Source organism: Bos grunniens, chromosome 24, assembly GCF_055505025.1.
Source record: "Bos grunniens cultivar Pamir isolate PY7600 chromosome 24, Bosgru_T2T1.0, whole genome shotgun sequence".
Taxonomy (NCBI): Eukaryota; Metazoa; Chordata; class Mammalia; order Artiodactyla; family Bovidae; genus Bos; species Bos grunniens.
Genome location: NC_141188.1, coordinates 60,653,258 through 60,673,096, shown reverse-complemented (window position 1 = coordinate 60,673,096; position 19,839 = coordinate 60,653,258). Strand labels below are relative to the sequence as shown.

At 44.3% G+C, this 19,839-nt stretch overlaps 2 pseudogenes; both read right to left on the bottom strand.

The window, feature by feature from the left end:
- Positions 1-12,468: 12,468 nt before the first annotated feature.
- LOC147346390 (mitochondrial inner membrane m-AAA protease component AFG3L1 pseudogene) lies at positions 12,469-12,807 on the bottom strand (annotated as a pseudogene).
- Positions 12,808-12,861: 54 nt separating this feature from the next.
- On the bottom strand, positions 12,862-13,620 carry LOC147346389 (mitochondrial inner membrane m-AAA protease component AFG3L1 pseudogene; annotated as a pseudogene).
- Positions 13,621-19,839: the final 6,219 nt, after the last annotated feature.

The window sequence follows — 19,839 nt, the reverse complement described above, 5'->3', positions numbered from 1 at the left end:
CCGGGGGGACTTAAAAACTCTGGAGGCCCTTGGGATCACCACATACCAGTGAGATCAGAATGCTTGGGGGCATAGGAGCCAGGTGATTCCAACGTCCAGCAAAGCCCGGGGACTGTCCGTTGCCTTCGATCACGGCCCTGTTTCTGAGCCTCATTCCACTTGGTATGGTTTTTGTGTTCTTCCTCCAGTTACTGTGCATAGACCTCGTTTCAGCTTCCGAAATTGCTTGCTCTATAATCCCTCCTGCCAACTCTATTTCTTCATACCTATTTTCCTTGATACCTGATGAGCCAACCTAATGTCAATTCCTCCTGTAAATGATAACCTCCTTCCCTGAGGAGTGAAGATTGCCGACAAGCCCTGCCTGCTGCCATCAGCTAGACAAGGTGAAGTGTTGCTCCCGGACAGGATATTTTGCTGCAGAACTGTAAGACCCCCTGCCCAATAAACCCCTGATGTCTCTAAATAATAATAATAATAATTTCAGACCATGCTTCTTCTTGGGCTTCCCTGGGGGCTCACACCATAAAGAATCTGCCTGCAATGCAGAAGACCTGGGTTCAGTCCCTGGGTTGAGCAGATCTCCTAGGAAAGAAAATGGCAACTCACCCCAGAATTCTAGCCTGGAGAATTTCGTGGACAAAGGAGCCTGGCAGACCACAGTCCACGGGGTCGAGATGAGTTGGGCACTAACAACAAAGCAACTAACACACAGACTTTCTGCTGCTTCTTAGGCCTCCTGCCCTGTTCGGACTTGCATTAACTAATTGATTAAAACTTAGTCATATGAGACATTTTCTGAAATGTAGGACTTGAGGATGATTATACTTACTGAAGCAGGAAGTTTAAATTTTGGCCAAGGAACACCTGGTCCTCCATTATTTCGCCAATGCAGTATTTTCTTTGAACAGTGGTTCCTAAACTCGTCTGTACTTCGGAATCACCTGGAGGGTTTAAAATACTACTGAAGCCATTGCTCTGTCCCCAGGCATTGTGATTTAGTTGGTCTAGGCTGTGGCCTGGACTTTGGGGTCTTATAAATCTCCTCAGGCAGCTCTAATGTGCAGAGAAGTTGAGACCACTGACTTAAGAGGAACGACCTGGCTTTTCATTTTAGTTGCAAAAATGCACTGCAATGTAAAATCTTTTATGATATTCAAACAATGAAAAAAATGTAAATGCTACAAAAACGGAATTCTGTTACTCATACGATCTCTGTGTCTTTTATTTTTCATTCGGTATAGTTGACTTACTATATTAGTTTCAGGTATTTAATATGGTAATTAGATATTTTTATGGAATATACTCTATACGAAGTTATTATAAAATACTGACTGTGTTCCCTGTGGTATACATTATATCCTGTAACTTATTTTATACCTAGTAGATATTTAAGTCTCTATTACATCTTTAAACAGGACTGTGTTTTGGGAGCGGGGAGTGCTTTGCCTTCCCATTTTGTGTATCTGGTTTGACATATCTGGGTTTGTCTTTTGTCTTTGATACACTTATCTTTCCCATTCCTTTTTATGTTCCTCCATTTCTCTGTCCTCACCTTTATTTTATAGGTCTCACATTTCTATGATATATAATTTAGCATCCTTTATTACGGGTTTTTATAAACAGTAAACCTGGAGAAGGGAATGGCAACCCCCTCCAGTATTCTTTCCTGGGAAATCCCATGTACAGAGGAGCCTGGTGGGCTTACAGTCCTTGGGGTCACAAAGGGTCGGACACGACTGAGTGAGCACATGAACATTAAATGTTTAAAAAACATAATTTTAAAATGAAAAAATCAACCCCACGGGGTTGGGCACTTTTGGTTTCACACTGACATGTCTTTATGACAAAGAAACTGAAGATGAGTAATTCTTCTTAAACTAGTCAACAGTGTAAATGAGTGCATCAGGGTTGTTGTAACAAAGTACCACCAATTTAGTGCCTCAAGCAATAGAAATGTATTGATTCACACAATTCTGAAGGCCAAAAACCCAAGACCACAATATTGGCGAGACTCGCTCCTTCTGAGGGCTCTTCCAGAACAGAATCTATCTCATGCGTCCCCCATGGCGACTGGTGGCTGCTGGCAATGTTAGAACTGTTCAGCACGTAGCAGCTTCACTGGCTCCTGCCTTCATCTCCACACGGCATTCTCCCTGCAGACATGTCTGTCTCAGTCTATTTGGACTGCTGTTAACAAAATGCCATAGACAGGGCAGCCTGTAAACAACAGGAATGTATTTCTCACAGTTGGGGAGGCTGCAAGTCCAAGACCACAGTGCCAGGCTGGTCAGGGTCTAGTTACAGATTGCCGACTTCTCGCTGTGTTCTCCCATGGTGGGAGGGGGCTGGAGCTCTGCGGGGCTGCTTTTATTAAGGCCATAATCCCCTCCATGGGGGCTCCGCATGCCTCACCACCTCCCAGGGACCCCCTGCTACTAACCATCACCTCAGAGGCTAAGATGTCAACAGATGAATTTTAGGGGGACACAAACATTCAAACCATAGCAATGTCTGTGCCCACATGTCCCTTTTTTTAGCAAGGACTGGGGATATGGCCAAAGCCCCTGCTCCCGTAATCTTACGCTGCACAGCAGATGAGGAGGCAGATCATAAAGGAGGAATGCAGACATGTGCTAGGCAGCAGGGAGTAAATCCAGACAGGTAGGACGGATGATAACAATGGCAGAGGCTGCTGCTGTGCACGGGGCGGCCAGGGAGGCCTTCCCCTTAAAAGTGACAGGTTCTTACGGGAACTGAGAGAGCAGCCATACAATGTCTGTGCGGAGAGATTTCCAAGGACAACACATTGCAAGTGGAAAGGTCCTCAGATGTGCCTGTCTGGCGTGTGTCTGGAGTACTGGAGAAACAGCAAGAAGGCCTCCAGGACACACTGGAGGGCGTGGGAATGGATGGAGGGGCGTCCGTGGGGGCAGCATGGGGACACGATTTAGGGCCACTTGTTAAGGCTTTGGATTTGACTCTGAGTAAGGAGGCAAGCCAATGACTGGATGGGAGGGGAGATGTGAGGTGATTTGCTGTTTTAAAGCGTTGCTCTGGGGCTCCCCAGGTGGTGCTAGTGGTAATGAACCTGCATGCCAAGGCGGGAGAAGCAAGTCTGATCCCTGGATTGGGAAGATCCCCCGGAGGAGGGAATGGCAGCCCACTCCAGTGTTCTTGTCTGGAGAATCCCACGGACAGGGGAGCCCAGCAGGCTACAATCCGTAGGATCACACAAAGTTGAACATGACTGAAGGGACTTAGCACACATGTCAAAGAGCTTCTCTAACATGGGGAGAACAGACTTTTTAAAATAACGAAGCCAAAAAATCTTGCTGGTAAAAATCTCACTTTTGTAATTTGCTATTTTCCTAAAATAAAAGCTTAAACTACACTTGACCGAAATTGATTTTCATCTTGCAGAGCAAATAAAACAATAAAATTTCATTTTAGAACCAATTTTAATTTCCCTATCTGCATTACGTAACACCACATTTGAAATAACTTTCTTTTCTATCAAATGTGGTGCAGATACGTTAGCATTATGTTCAAGTGTACAGGTATTATTTTCAGCAGAATTCAAAGTTGCTCTTACTGGTGAAACTGTCATAAAACAGGACTTTAACAGACATATGTTGATTCATTAGAATAGAAGTTGACGGTGCAAAAAGGAAAGTAGCAGATAAAACAAGTAATTGCTTTTGTTTCTATGGCCACATGAATCATTTTTTATTAAACTAAAATGTTAGGGCTTTATTGCATTGATGTCAGCTATTAATGTACATCAGTTCAGTTTAGTTCAGTCACTCAGTCGTGTCCGACTCTTTGCGACCCCATGAATTGCAGCACGCCAGACCTGCCTGTCCATCACCAACTCCCGGAGTTCACTCAGACTCACCTCCATCAAGTCAGTGATGCCATCCAGCCGTCTCATCCTCTGTCGTCCCCTTCTCCTCCTGCCCCCAATCCCTCCTAGCATCAGAGTCTTTTCCAATGAGTCAACTCTTCGCATGAGGTGGCCAAGGTACTGGAGTTTTAGCTTTAGCATCATTACCTCCAAAGAACACCCAGGTCTGATCTCCTTTAGAATGGACTGGTTGGATCTCCTTGCAGTCCAAGGGACTCTCAGGAGTCTTCTCCAACGCCACTGTTCAAAAGCATCAATTCTTCGGTGCTCAGCCTTCTTCACAGTCCAACTCTCACATCCATACATGACCACTGGAAAAACTATAGTCTTAACTAGACAGATCTTTGTTGGCAAAGTAATGTCTCTGCTTTTCAATATGGTATCTAGGTTGGTCATAACTTTTCCTCCAAGGAGTGAGCATCTTTTAATTTCATGGCTGCAGTCACCATGTACATATTCATACTTTTAATGTAAATAACAATACTAATTAATTAGTGCTGGTTATTTTGCAGGAGACATAGGAAAGAAGGATTTGATCCCTGGTGGAGAAGATCCCCTGGAGAAGGAAATGGCAACCCACTCCAGTTTTCTTGCCTAGAAAATTCCATGGACAGAGGAGACTGGTGGGCTACAGTCCATGGTGTTGCAAAAAGTCAACAGGACTGAGCACACATACACACACATTTTCTGCATGGCTACTAGCAAGTCATATAGCATTCCTAAACTTTTGGCTCCTCACTTACAAATAGGGAACTAATAATTACAAATTTCTCAATGAATTAAAAATAATGTTTGTTGATGTTTGATACAAGTTTAGCACACAAATGACATGATTTGTAACTGTTATTAACAGCTGGTTGTATAGGAATTGGTAACCACTGCTGATTAATTTTAGCATTTTAAATGTTCAAGACAAATACTTAAAAGTTGCCTTGTTTATAAGAGAAAAAAGTCAATTGTAAATAAATTCTCAAGATCTTCTCAGGTTAATAATTTTTCTTTGTGATTAACTAGAGTCTGAATTGGCTTCACTAATTAGCAAATATTTTCTAGTTTTATAAGCATAAATTATTACAAGTCCTTTTTTCTCTGAAGGAAATGTATATTTAGATATTTTTTCTTGTGCATAGAGATCACAGATTTGGGGAAAAGTTTCTGAGAGGTAGTATTTTAGATTTGATGGTTTCTTAGATGTACTGTACGCAAACAGCTTTCTTTCTCTATTGTGCATCCTGTATTGGGTTTCTGTGGGCAGCAGTCAGGCCTTCTGTATTTTATGAACTCAGTAACCGCACCCTTCAGTGTGCTATGGATTAAGAATTAGCAGGTCAGACTGGAGGAGAGCACCTGTCCTTCTATCCACTCTGTAGCCCCCAATAAACACCTCCTGAAGGACTTTCGAATCTTCTGGTATAAGGCACCTCTGCATAGAACGGATTCACTCTGTTCCTCAAACCTTGGTAAATAGATGACCTCTCAAAGATGGCAGGTTTCTAATTTATACTTTTATTTGATAACAAGTTTATAAAATTTTCTCCTACTTGAAGTCTCATATTTAATTAAATCTGCTTTTCTATCATTTTTACTGACAGATACTAATTCTGCTGGGCTTCTCTGATAGCTTGGCTGATAAAGAATCTGCCTGCAATGCAGAAGACCCTGGTTCAATTCTAGGGTCGAGAAAGTCTGCTGAAGAAAGGATAGGCTACCCACTCCAATACTCACGGGCTTTCCTGGTGGCTCAGATGGTGAAGAATCCACCTGCAATGTGGGAGACCTGGGGTTCGATCCCTGGGTTGGGAAGATTCCCCTGGAGGAGGGCATGGCAACCCACTCCAGTATTCTTGCCTGGAGAATCCACTTGGTCAGAGGAGCCTCATGGGTAGTCCATGGGTCGCAAAGAGTCAGACATGACTGAGCAACTAAGTACAGCATTAATCCTGCTCCTCCATACTTAATTTGGTCCAATTTTGGTCCAATTATACACATAGTCTTTTTCAAACTAAACATCTCCATTTTCTTCAGTGTTTACCATAAGACTGGTAAAAATGATGAAGAATTTTGAAGATATCACTCACCAAAATTAACTCAAAATGGATTAAAGACTTAAATGCAAGATCTGAAACCATAAAACTCCCGAAAGAAAACAGAAAAAGCTCTTTGAAATGGATCTTGGCAATAGTCATTGAAATGAAGAAGCAACCTAAGGAGAAGGAGACAACATTTACAGATGACATAACTGTATAGGGTTGATATCCCAAATATATAAGGAATGCATATAATTCAGTATCAGAAGCAAAACAAAACAAGAACAAATAATCTAATTAAAAATAGGCAAAGCAACTTGGATGGACCCAAAGAGTGTCATACAGAGTGAAGTTAGTTGGACAGAGAAGAAGAAATGTTGTATGACATCCTTTATATATGCAATCTAAAAAAAAATGATACAAATGAACTTTCAAAACAGAAACAGACTCACAGACTTCAAGAAAAAGTTTATGGTGGTTGGGAGAAAGGATACAGGGAGGGATAATTAGGGAGTTTGGGATGGACATGTACACACGGCTATATTCAAAATGGATCACCAACAAGGCCTAACTGTAGCACCTGGAACTCTGCTCAATGTTACGTGGCAGCCTGGATGGGAGGGGAGTTTGGGGGAGAATGGGTACATGTATGTGTATGACTGAGTCTCTTCCCTGTTCACCTGAAACTGTCACAATGTTGTTTGTTAATTACACCCTATACCCTAATACATAAAGACAAATTTTAGAGTTTTTTTTAAACTGAGCAAAAGAATTGAATAGACATTTTTATAAAGAGGATCTACAAATGACCAACAGATCTATAAAATGGTGTTGAATATCACTGATCATCAGGGAGCTATAAATCAAAACCACAGGGATATCACCTCACACTAGACAGAATTATCAAAAAGATGACAGATAACACATACTGGCAAGGATGTGGAGAAAAGGGAATACTCATACACTATTCGTGGGATTATAAACTGGTGCAGTCACTAAGAAAAACAGTATAGAGGTTCTTCAAAAAATTATGAAATAGAGCTACTATATAATCCAGAAATCCCACTTCTAGTTATATATGCAAAGGAAATGAAATTACTATCTTGAAGAGATACATCCTGTTCTGTTTAGGTGATATAGATGCTTGTCTTTTTGGTGTAATTTGAGCTGGGAAAAAACAAAGGCTACTTGCTTCCACACATTTATCCCACTTCAGGTTATCCAGCCCCTAAAATTCTCAATCTTGATCATTTCTTTACTTTCAATCATTTCAGCCAGAGGTTCTCTTTTGCAATGAGTAACCTACAACCACAGCATTAGAGCCAGTAGCATCCATGTACAAAGACTAAAGCAGATTGCATGCATGCTCAGTTGCTAAGTCATGTCTGACTCTTTGTGTTCCCAAGGATCGTACCCCACCAGGCTCCTCTGTCCATGGGATTTCCCAGGAGAGAATACTGGAGTGGGTTGCTATATTATTCTTCAGAGGATCTTCCCAACCCTGGGATTGGACTCAAGTTTCCTGCATCTCCTGCATTGCTGGCAGATTCTTTACCCACTGAGCCATCAGGGAAGCCTCATGAAACAGATTTATCAGCAACTAATAATGATAACTATGGTGATTGAATATTTATTATGTTTCAGGCACCTAGCTAAGTGGTTTTCATTTCATTTATTCCTCATAAAAATTGAAGAGTTGCTAGCACATTACACATATGAGGAACTGAGATGCATGAATGTAAGCAACCTGACCAGACTTCACTGACTCTATTAAATGGTGGAGAAATCACTAAAATTCAGGTTGGCTGACTCTAAAACCCAGGGCCATCATCATTTTCTGATTGTGCTGTCCTGGCTGTGAGAAAAAGCTTGACAGACAGAAGGCAAGTCAGGATAGGTATTTTGAGGCCAGAAGGATATTGAACAGTTTAGGATGCAGGATTCTAGCCAAGACCTTCTGAGGTAGACAATGATGAGAATCCTGTAAGGTCAGGATCCAGCAGGAACAAGCCCAAATCACACAAATAGTCAGAACTCCAAGAAACAGGCCTCTGGATACTTAGATGGTTTCTCTGAGGAGTAAACAATTAATTTCAAAATTAAGCATTAAGGGCACTTCTCTGATAGTCCAGTGGTTAGGAGTCCAGCTTCTAGTGTGAGGGACACAGTTTGGTCCTTGGTCAGGGGACTAGGATCCGACTTGCTACAGGGAAGCCGGGCATGCGTGCCACAACTACTCAGCTCGTGTGCCGCAACTGAGACCCAATGCAACAAGATAAATAATTTTTTTAAATTAAGCATTAGGGACATTAATATTTCAGTGCTGTAAAGCTTGATATTGTGTTTAGCTGTTCATTTTCTACAGCTAAGAAGGAAGACTGTTTGACAACATTTTGGTTTTAATGATACGGATGACATGATTAACAGCGCTAATATGTGCTAGGTAATTACAGTGTTACTGTGAGAGAGTAGTGAATTTTAATGCACTGAAGAATAGAGAAGCCTAAAGGACACTGCCTAGGCAATTAATTATAATCAGTTTTATGCAAGATATGTAACTGCATTAATAGGGTGTGATTTACAAGTCAAGGTTCATCCAAGAGTGTCTGAAAGATACAGCGAGAGAGCAAATCCTGTTTATTAGTCTGTTTGGGCTGTTGTAACAAGATACCATAGGCTGGGTGGCTTAAACAACAGACACGTATTTTCTCACAGTCTGGAGCCTGTTGACATGGCCTCGGCTCTCTGCACAGGGAGGGAGAGCGCTCTGAACTCTCCTCCTCTTTTCTTTTTTTTTGGCTGCCTAGCCTGCAGGATCTTAGTTCCCCAGGCAGGAATCGAACCCTTGCACCCTGTAGCGGAAGCACAGAGTCTTAGCCACTGGACCACCTCTTTTCATAAGGACACCAGTCCTACTGGATTAAGGCCCCATCCTTACAATCTCATTTACACTTAATTACCTCCCTAAAGGGCTATCTCCAAAAAGAGTCATGGGAGGCGTTAAGCTTTCACAATACTAATTTCAGGGGGAAGACAATTTAGTCCATAACACACCAATGCCCACACTGAAATCAAGACTTGCCCTGGGACTGGTGTGTCAGGAACCAGTGCCCTAGTGGTGGTTTAGTCACTAAATCGTGTCTGACTCCTGTGACCCCATGAACTGTAGCCCACCAGGCTCCTCTATCCTCTGCCCATGGGATTTCCCAAGCAAGAATACTGACGTGGGTTGCCATTTCTTTCTCCAGGTGATTTTTCCTGACCCAGGGATCAAACCCAGGTCTCCTGCATTGCAGGTGGATTCTTTACCAACTGAGCCACCGGGGAAGCCCACTGAGCTTAATTCCTGGTTCCCAGGAGAGAGAGCTCCTGACCATTCCCTTCTTAAAACACTCTTCTTGTGGCTTCTAGAGGGAGTGCTAACGACCAGCACCTTTCTCACAGGATTGTTAGGAAGAGTAAATGAGACAAAAGATAAGCAGCACAGAGCGCAGTGCCCGGCTGGCCAAGAAAAGTTAGTTATTACTGTTGTTGCTCTTGATAGCTTTTGGCAAACATCAAGTTTGAGCTACATACTAGAATTTGAAAAAAAATCACATAGTGTTACAAGAAAGTAGAATTGATTTTAGAGATATCAGAAAGATCTTATGGGATAAATAACTTATTTAAAACATAAGGCCAACTTGTTTACTTCTGTGTTCCCCAAAAGTAAGAACAAATTGTTTAAAAAAATAATGTAAGAAAAAATTCATTTTGCTAATAGCTACTTGTTTGAGAAATGCCAGCTTTATAAAAAATTTGCAAGAATACAGTGACAATGCATTAATTATATCATGAAAAATGCAAATAGAGGTCAATATTTAAAGGTGTGAAATTCTAGATGAAATGAACATTTCTCTTGAAAGTGGCAAATTGTTAGTTATCATTTTTCAAGAAAGCTATAAAAATACAAGATGTAAAAGCAAAGCTTTAGAAAAACTAAAGGCATGGTATGATAAAATGACTTCTGGCTTTGTTCAGATCACAGTAGTGTTCTGCAATAAGCTAACCCCCTGTAAATGAAGTAGCTCATAAGGATGCCACTGGGAATGAGTTAAATGGTTTATTGAAAAGAATATTAACCATCAGAGTTCAGGATTCAGACTACAAGAAACACACTATTTTTCATACATGAGTATATAGCAATATAGAGAATAACAGATTGTCCCAACATTTAGCAACTGTAAACAATGATATATATTTATTATCTCACACACGTGGGTCAGGAAGCTGGTTATGGATTAGTTGGGTGGTTCTGTCTTGAAAAGTTTCACGAAGTTTCAGGCAACAGGCAGTCATCTGAAGCTTTGGCTAGGTCTGGGGGATTTCCAAAACAGCTTACTCCCAGGACTCTGCCCAGGAGCTCTCAGTTGCTGGATAGTTGCAGGGGGCCTCAGTTCTCTGCCTCATGGACCCAACCCAGGGATGCTTGAGCATCCCTATGATATAGCAGTTACATGCCCAGATTGACGAGAATAAGGTGGGAGCTGCATTGCATTCATGACCTTACCTTGAAGGTCATATGCCATTACTACCCCTACGCTCAAGCAGTCCATATACTGTTTGCATAGGAAGTAGATTCCAGGAAGAAGGAAGCTGGTGAAACCAGAATTCCTAGAGTTCAACAAGAAAAGTTTGTGTGGGGTCGGAGGAGGCAGGTTTGGAGTAGTGGGGAAGGGCCTTTGGTGGGAATTGCATGAAATTAATAAATAAACCACCAAGACTGCATGCCCCGCTGTCTTCCTAATCACCTTACTCTTAATTACCAAATCAGATCAGATCAGATCAGTCGCTCAGTCGTGTCCGACTCTTCGAGACCCCATGAATCACAGCACGCCAGGCCTCCCTGTCCATCACCAACTCCCAGAGTTCACTCAGACTCACGTCCATCAAGTCAGTGATGCCATCCAGCCATCTCATCCTCTGTCGTCCCCTTCTCCTCCTGCCCCCAATCCCTCCCAGCATCAGGGTCTTTTCCAATGAGTCAACTCTTCGCATGAGGTGGCCAAGGTACTAGAGTTTCAGCTTTAGCATCATTCCTTCCAAAGAAATCCCAGGGCTGATCTCCTTCAGAATGGACTGGTTGGATCTCCTTGCAGTCCAAGGGACTCTCAAGAGTCTTCTCCAACACCACACTTCAAAAGCATCAGTTCTTCGGTGCTCAGCTTTCTTCACAGTCCAACTCTCACATCCATACACGACCACAGGAAAAACCATAGCCTTGACTAGACGAACCTTTGTTAGCAAACTAATGTCTCTGCTTTTGAATATGCTATCTAGGTTGGTCATAACTTTCCTTCCAAGGAGTAAGCGTCTTTTAATTTCATGGCTGCAGTCACCATCTGTAGTGATTTTGGAGCCCAGAAAAATAAAGTCTGACACTGTTTCCACTGTTTCCCCATCTATTTCCCATGAAGTGGTGGGACTGGATGCCATGATCTTCGTTTTCTGAATGTTGAGCTTTAAGCCAACTTTTTCACTCTCCACTTTCACTTTTATCAAGAGGCTTTTTAGTTCCTCTTCACTTTCTAACATAAGAGTGGTGTCATCTGCATATCTGAGGTTATTGATATTTCTCCTGGCAATCTTGATTCCAGCTTGTGTTTCTTCCAGCCCAGATTTTCTCATGATATACTCTGCATATAAGTTAAATAAACAGGGTGACAATATACAGCCTTGACGTACTCCTTTTCCTATTTGGAACCAGTCTGTTGTTCCATGTCCAGTTCTAACTGTTGCTTCCTGACCTGCATACAGATTTCTCAAGAGGCAGGTCAGGTGGTCTGGGATTCCCATCTCTTTGAGAATTTTCCACAGTTTATTGTGATCCACACAGTCAAAGGCTTTGGCATAGTCAATAAAGCAGAAATAGATGTTTTTCTGGAACTCTCTTGCTTTTTCTACGATCCAGCGGATGTTGGCAATTTGATCTCTGGTTCCTCTGCCTTTTCTAAAACCAGATTTTTTTTTTTTCCTAAAAACTGCCTTTTCTAATTACCAAATCAGCTCAGAGTTAAATCCTCTGAGTTTTAGGGTCTTAACTCTTTTTAGTTTTGCACCAGGCCCACAGTAAACAAAACCTTCATTCCATACAGGCCCTGACTTACAGCTGAAATACACTCCCAGCTAAAATCTATGCTGCTAAGTCACTTCAGTCCTGTCCAACTCTATGCGACCCCATAGATGGCAGCCCACGAGGCTCCTCTGTCCCTGGGATTCTCCAGGCAAGAACACTGGAGTGGCTTGCCATTTCCTTCTCCAATGTGTGAAAGTGAAAAGTGAAAGTGAAGTCGCTCAGTCGTGCCCGACTCTTAGCGACCCCATGGATTTCAGCCCACCAGGCTCCTCCGTCCGTGGGATTTTCCAGGCAAGAGTACTGGAGTGGAGTGCCATTGCTTCGGGTTACATGTGCTTTAATTTGCTTCCTGGGGGTCCCAGAGGCTGCTCTCCAGGCAGAGGCGCTAGGCGGGGCTCTCCTGCAGCGGGCCCTCCACTTCAACCCTGCAGACACTCAGGAAGGGTGGTGTCCTCCTCCAGGCCGCCCGTGCCCTCCCCGAGCTCCTCGTAGGTGATCTTCTCGGCGAACGGCCGCGGCCCGAGCAGCTCCACCATGTCGGCCCGCTCCAGCACCTCCTTCTCCAGCAGCCCCCTGCCCACCTTGTCCACCTGCTCGCGGCAGCGCGTAAGCAGGTCCAGGGTGCGCGCATGCACGGAGCCAATGGGCCGCCGCACCTCCTCGTCTATAAGCTGGGCCGTGGCCTCACTGAACGGTTTCTCCACCAGCACCTTGCCTGGCCGCGGGAGATCGGACACCTGGCCCAGCTTCTCGCTCATCCCGAACTGCACAATCTGGGCATAGGCGCCCTGGGTGACCTTTCTCAAGCCGTCCTAGGCCCGCGTGGTGACCCGCCCAAAGAACAGCTGTTCAGCCACGCAGCTGCCCAGCATGGCACACATGCAGTCAAAGAGCTGCTCCCATGTGTACAGGTACTGCTCCCTGGGCAGGCACTGGGCATAGCCGAGCCCCTTGCCCTGGGGGACGATGGACACCTTGAGCAGGGGGTCTGCATGTTCCAGGAACCAGCCCACCACTGCATGGCCAGCCTCATGGTAGGCCACCGTCATCTTCTCGCCGGGCTGCAGGACCTGTGTCTTCTTCTCAAGGCCTCCAATGACCCTCTCGATGGCCTGCTCGAAGTGCTTCTCCCCGACAGAGGGGTTTAGGTGGCGGGCGGCAAACAGGGAGGCTTCGTTGCAAACATTAGAAATATCAGCACCTGTGAAGCCCGGAGTGAGGGCCGCAAGCTTCCTCGCCAGGGCATCCTTGCTGAGGCTCTCGTCCAACTTGAGTGGAGGCAGGTGGACCTTGAAGATAGACGACCTGCCTTTGATTTCCGGGGGCCCAGTGTAAATCTGACGGTGGAAGCGGCCCGGCTGCATCAGAGCTGGGTCAAGGACGTCAGGGCGGTTGGTGCCGGCCAGCGTGAGGACGTTCGTGGTAGAGTTGAATCCGTCCATCTCCAAGAGCAGCTGGTTCAGGGTGTTCTCCTGCTCACTCTGGCCTCCAAAGTGCCCGTGGCCACGCTTCCGGCCAATTTGTTGGGTCAGAGAAGAAAAAGAATGAAAATTCCATTTAGTAACAGAAGGGTAAAAATGTGCTTGTTTGTGAAATAGCCGTTTTATTGAGAAAAAAGTAACTTTGGGGGAAGGTTAGTTAGCACTCTCAAGTCAGACATGCATTTTTATTGTGTTGTAAGGCTATGTGTGTGCTCAGTGGCTCAGTTGTGTCCGACTCTTTGCAACCCCATGGACTGTAGCCCACCAGGCTCCTCTGTCCTTGGGATTCTCTAGACAAGAATACTGGAGTGGGTTGCCATTTCCCCCTTGAGGGATCTTCCCAACCTAGGGATCGAACTGCTGTCTCCTGTATCTCCTGCATTGACAGGTTTCTTTTACCAATGAGCCACCTGTAAAGCTTGTTGTTGTTGGTCAGTCGCTAAGTCATGTCTGACTCTTTGTGATCCCATGGACTGCAGCATGCCTGCCCTCCCTGTCCTTTACTAGGCAGGGCAAAAAAAAGGGCTTAGATTGTCATGGGCAGTTATGAACTCAAATTTTCTCTCTTGCCGTCAGGAGCTCAACTGAGCTGGAGCAAGACAATCTCCTAGGTGATGGAGTAGTGGTTTAGAAAAGCAGCCAAAATGATTTTATGCATAACAGTCAAGACTTTGATCACTTACTGCAATGGCATAAACAAGAGGCTAAACCAGAGACAGCGTCGGTGCCCTTGTTCCATTTCCCAAAACCTTCGAAGAATCAGGTGGATCAGCCTAGTTGTCAGGGAAGAGTGGGGAGATTTGCCACATAGAGCCTTGGTTAGGGCTCGCAGTCTGCGTGAAACACCAAACAGGCCTAAGCCAAGAGCTGCATTCCTCCAGTGTTCTTAGTTACAAACCTATCAGATACTGTCTCCACTGTTCTTAGTTACAAACCTATCAGATACTGTCTCCACTGTTCTTAGTTACAAACCTATCAGATACTGTCTCCACTGTTCTTAGTTACAAACCTATCAGATACTGTCTCCACTGTTCTTAGTTACAAACCTATCAGATACTGTCTCCACTGTTCTTAGTTACAAACCTATCAGATACTGTCTCCACTGTTCTTAGTTACAAACCTATCAGATACTGTCTCCACTGTTCTTAGTTACAAACCTATCAGATACTGTCTCCACTGTTCTTAGTTACAAACCTATCAGATATTGTCTCCATTGTTCTTAGTTACAAACCTATCAGATACTGTCTCCACTGTTCTTAGTTACAAACCTATCAGATACTGTCTCCACTGTTCTTAGTTACAAACCTATCAGATACTGTCTCCATTGTTCTTAGTTACAAACCTATCAGATACTGTCTACTTTTGATTTGGAAAGTACAGTCCCTGCAAATCTGGCTTTCTAATTGGGTTCGTTTTATTGCATCTCTGCAAATTTTTAGCTTACTTGTTGTTCAGTCACTAACTCATGTCTGACTTCTTGCGACCCCGTGGACCGAAACACAGCAGTGCTTCACTGTCTCCTGGGGTTTGCTCAAACTCATGTTCATTGAGTCGGTGATGCCATCCCACTGTCTCATCCTCTGTTGTCCCCTTCTCCTCCTGCCTTCATAATATAAAATTGTTAAAGGCTTTCCAATGAAGCATATATAATGAAAAAAACATATTAATTAAGGCTTTATTAACAAATATAAAAAATAAATACTTGAAATGGCAACCCACTCCAGTGTTCTTGCCTAGAGAATCCCAGGGATGAGGGAGCCTGGTGGGCTGCCGTCTATGGGGTCGCACAGAGTCAGACACGACTGAAGCAACTTAGCAGCATCAGTAGCAAAATGTACTGAGCTTACTTTCCTGGTGGCTGAGATGGTAGAGACTCCATCCGCAATGCAGGAAACCTGGGTTCAGGTAGATCCCCTGGAGAAGGAAATGGCAGCCCACTCCAGTGTTCTTGCCTGGAGAATCCCATGGACAAAGGAGCCTGGTGGGCTACAATCCATGGAGTCGCAAAGAGTCAGACATGACTGAGCGACTAACACACACTGAACTTATGCTGATGTCTGCTCTTCTGGAGCAGTATTTCCTCACGGGCATGGTGTAACAGCACACGCCCCTGGCAACATCTGTTAGCATTTTGACTCCATGTTTATTTTCTTGTGTCTCTGCGTCTTCCCTGACCTTCTAGAATCGCAGTGACCTCATCCTGCCCTCTAGACTTTCAAACCTCACGTATCATTTTTCCCCATCAAACTGCTTATTACCTAAGTACCACAGGATCTCGAATGTTTCTTTTTAGTCTATCACCTGGGCATCATCACCTCCTTCAACATGGACTTATAGGCTGATGTGAGAAGGAAAACAACTTGCCTAGATCAATTCATACCACGATATATATGACTAACAGTCTGTCGAGTCTCATCAGTGCATTCGCAGCAACAAAACAAGTTGACCCCAAGTAATCTCTAGATGATAGAGTGCAGACTTTCAGGGAAAACAATAAAGAAAAATAACAGGAGTCACAGAGAAGAAACGGTTAGGGTGAAAGGGGCCAAGCAGAAAGAATTTGTACATTTCTAGGTTCCTTAGCTTAGATTCATTCCTGCTCTATTCAGTTGACTGACCTATTCTTTTTCTCAAAGACAGACTGAAAAGACAGAATGAGAGAAATGGAGTAAATGGTCCCATCATTTAGCTAACTGCTCAGGTCAGAATCCTCGACGACCCATCTTTGATTCCTCACTTCGTCTCACCACGCATGCCTAATGCATCACCAGTCCTGGCAGACAGTTCCTTCACAGAGTGTCCAGAGAAGACCCCCGCTTCTCCTCCTTACGCCCACACTCCGTGTCCAGGGCGCCATCTGCATCAGCATGCTACAGCCTGAGGCTTCTGGGCTCGTCAGCAGTCTCTCAACAGGGGCCAGCACGTTCCTCTCCAAATGAGCATCATGTCAACAGCATCATTCTCCTCTGCCCGTGCCCCAACGGGTTCCCATCACACCAAGAGGAAAACCTGAAGGCCCTCCCGTGCCCTGGCCTCGGCCACCTCTTAGACCTCATCTCCTATCACTCTCTTTTGCTCATCACGTTCCAACCGCGTCAGCCTGCCTGCTGGGCCTCGAACAAGCCAGTCATTTCCTGTGTCAAGATGCTTTGTTTTGCTGTCTCCTCCTTCCTCTTCCTTTTGGGGGAAACGTCTCTGGGATCTGTATATAATTCTTATCTCAGTGGAGTCAGGTCTTTCTTCAAATCTCAGCTTGTCAAAGACTCTATCATCAACACTTTATCTAGTAAAGCTTTCTCTTTAGTCTCTGTTTTCTTACCAGACTTAGTTTTTCATATCAGTATATATGCAGTATTAGTCGGTATTATTCTCTACAGAAACAGAACCAGTAAACCTATCCATGGGCTTCCCTGACGGCTCAGCAGTTACAAATCCATCAGCCAGGGCAGGAGACGCAGGTTTGGTTCCCAGGTCCGGAAGATGCCCTGGAGAAGGAAGTGGCAACCCACTCCTGTATTTTTACCTGGGAAATCCTCTGGACAGCGCAGACCACAGTCCATAGGCTTGCTAAAAGCTGGACACAGTTGAGCAACTGAGCACATATGCAGGCAAACACACATGCACAAACCTGTCCTCCGTTCTGCCTATTCTCTCTCCCATAATCTGACATCTGCAAGCTGAAACCTATGGTGTAGTTCAGCCTGAGTCCAAAGGCCTGAGAACCAAGAGTTCCAAGGCAGAAGACTGACCTCTCAGCTGAGGCAATCACAGAGGAAGGGCTGCATTCTATTCAGGCATTCAACTGGATGATCTTCATACACGTTGTGGAGGGCAAAGCACTTTGCTGAGTCTATCAATCAAATGCTAACTTCATTTGGAAACACTCCCAGACACATAATAATATTTGCCCAGTATCTTGGCACCCTGTGATCTAGTCAAATTGACAGAATCAATACATATAGATATATATACATATACATATCTGGGGCTTCCCAGGTAGCTCAGCTGGTAAAGAATCTACCTGTAATGCAGGAGACCCAGTTCAATTCCTGGAGAAGGGATAGGCTCCCCACTCTAGTATTCTTGGGCTTTCCTTGTGGTTCAGATGGTAAAGAATCCACTTGCAATGCAGGAGACCTGAGTTCCATTCCTGGGTTGGGAAGATCCCCTGGACGAGGGCATGGAAACCCACTCCAGTATTCTTGCCTGGAGAATCCCCGTGGACAGAAGAGCCTTGTGAGCTACAGTCCATGGGGTCACACAGAGTCAGACAAGACTGAGCGACTAAGCACAGCACAGCACACACCTACTTCACTGTTGACCTCATTAGGGTACATGCTCCGCATGGCCAAAGAGGTGTTTTGTTCATTACTGTATCTCTAGGGCCTAGAACTGGAGAAGGCAAGGGCACCCCACTCCAGTACTCTTGCCTGGAAAATCCTATGGACGGAGGAGCCTGGTGGGCTGCAGTCCATGGGGTTGCTAGGAGTCAGATATGACTGAGCGCCTTGACTTTCACTTTTCACTTTCATGCATTGAAGAAGGAAATGGCAACCCACTCCAGTGTTCTTGCCTGGAGAATCCCATGGTCAGAGGAGCCTGGAGGGCTACAGTCCATGGGGTCATGAAGAGTCGGACATGACTGAACCGACTTAGCACACAAAGAGAATGGCAGCCCACTCCAGTATTCTTGTCTGGAGAATTCCATAGACAGAGGATCCTGGAAGGCTACAGTCCATGGGGTCACAAAAAATCAGACATGACTGAACGACTTTACACTTATTCTGACCCATGGGAGATTGTACCTCATTATAGTTTTGATTTGCATTTCTCTGATAATTAGTGATGTTAAGCATCTTTTCATGTGCTTCTGGGTCATCTGTATGTCTTCTTGGAGAACCATCCACTTAGATCACCACCCACTTTTTGATTGGGTCATTTTTTTGACATAGAGTTGCATGAACTGTTTGTATATTTGGAAGATTAATCACGTGTCGGTTGCATTCACAGACATTTTTCCCCATTCTGTGGGTTGTCTTTTTGTTTTGTTGACGGCTTTCATTGCCGCACGTAAGCTTTTAAGTTTAATTAGATCTCATTTGTTTATTTTTGTTTTTATTTTCATTGTTCTTGGAGGTGCCAATGCCTTTTTAAAACATTAAAATCTAGGACTCTCACACCATAGACTAACTTTTTAAAAAAGTAATATAAGGCCAAATAAACTAATGAAAAACTCAACAGTGATTGGATACAGCTGCTGCTGCTGCTGCTAAGTCCCTTCAGTCGTGTCCAACTCTGTGCGACCCCATAGACCGCAGCCCACCAGGCTCCCCCGTCCCTGGGATTCTCCAGGCAAGAACACTGGAGTGGGTTGCCATTTCCTTCTCCAATGCATGAAAGTGAAAAGTGAAAGTGAAGTCGCTCAGTCGTGTCTGACTCCTAGCGACCCCATGGACTGCAGCCCACCAGCTCCTCCATCCATGGGATTTCCCAGGCAAGAGTACTGGAGTGGGGTGCCATTGCCTTCTCCTTGGATACAGCATTCCAATTTTATTCAGAGTTCTTTAATTGATATTTTAAACTCATGTAACCATTTTTTGTCTGGGTAGAAAATGTAGTGCCAAATTTATTGAAACATTATCTCACCACGGTTTCACTCATTTTTCTTAGCACAGTACTTACTTTTCTCAGCACATAGAATTATTTTCCTCCTTGGGCTGTATTATTTCTCCCTGCAGCGCTGTACCTCTTGCAGTCTGGCTGTTAGAAATGCTAGTGGAGCATGACCATGTTGAATATTTTAGGTTGGGGAGCCCATTAAAGCTGTTCTCAGAAGGTTGATCACTGTAAAGTAACAAATGAAGGCAATGGCTAATTTCCTAGGAATCCAAGAAGAGGGCGGAGCCAGGAGAGAAGAGGTTCCTGACATGGAGCCCTCCAGGAAGCCGCATTTCCCCTGAGCTATGGCATGAGTGATTTTAAGAGGGAACCACGCAGTCCTTAAACACAGGACCCATTATTTCACTGGGCTGAGGCTCCAGGCTACGGGTAGAAATACTTTCTTATAATCATAGCTATTGAGAGGCCCAGAAAAATCTGTTCCATTCTGGATGAAGCTCTTAAGAGGATCCTGGAGCCGCTTCAGAAAGAATTCCTCTTCCCATAACATTCCCCCATTTTAGTAGAAAAAAATTGTTTAATTAAAAACATATTTTACCTACTTTTACCCAGTCAATACTTATGACAAAAATCATATCATTGCACCGCTGATGACATTTATGTTTTCTGTTTGAATGATTTCAAAGTTAT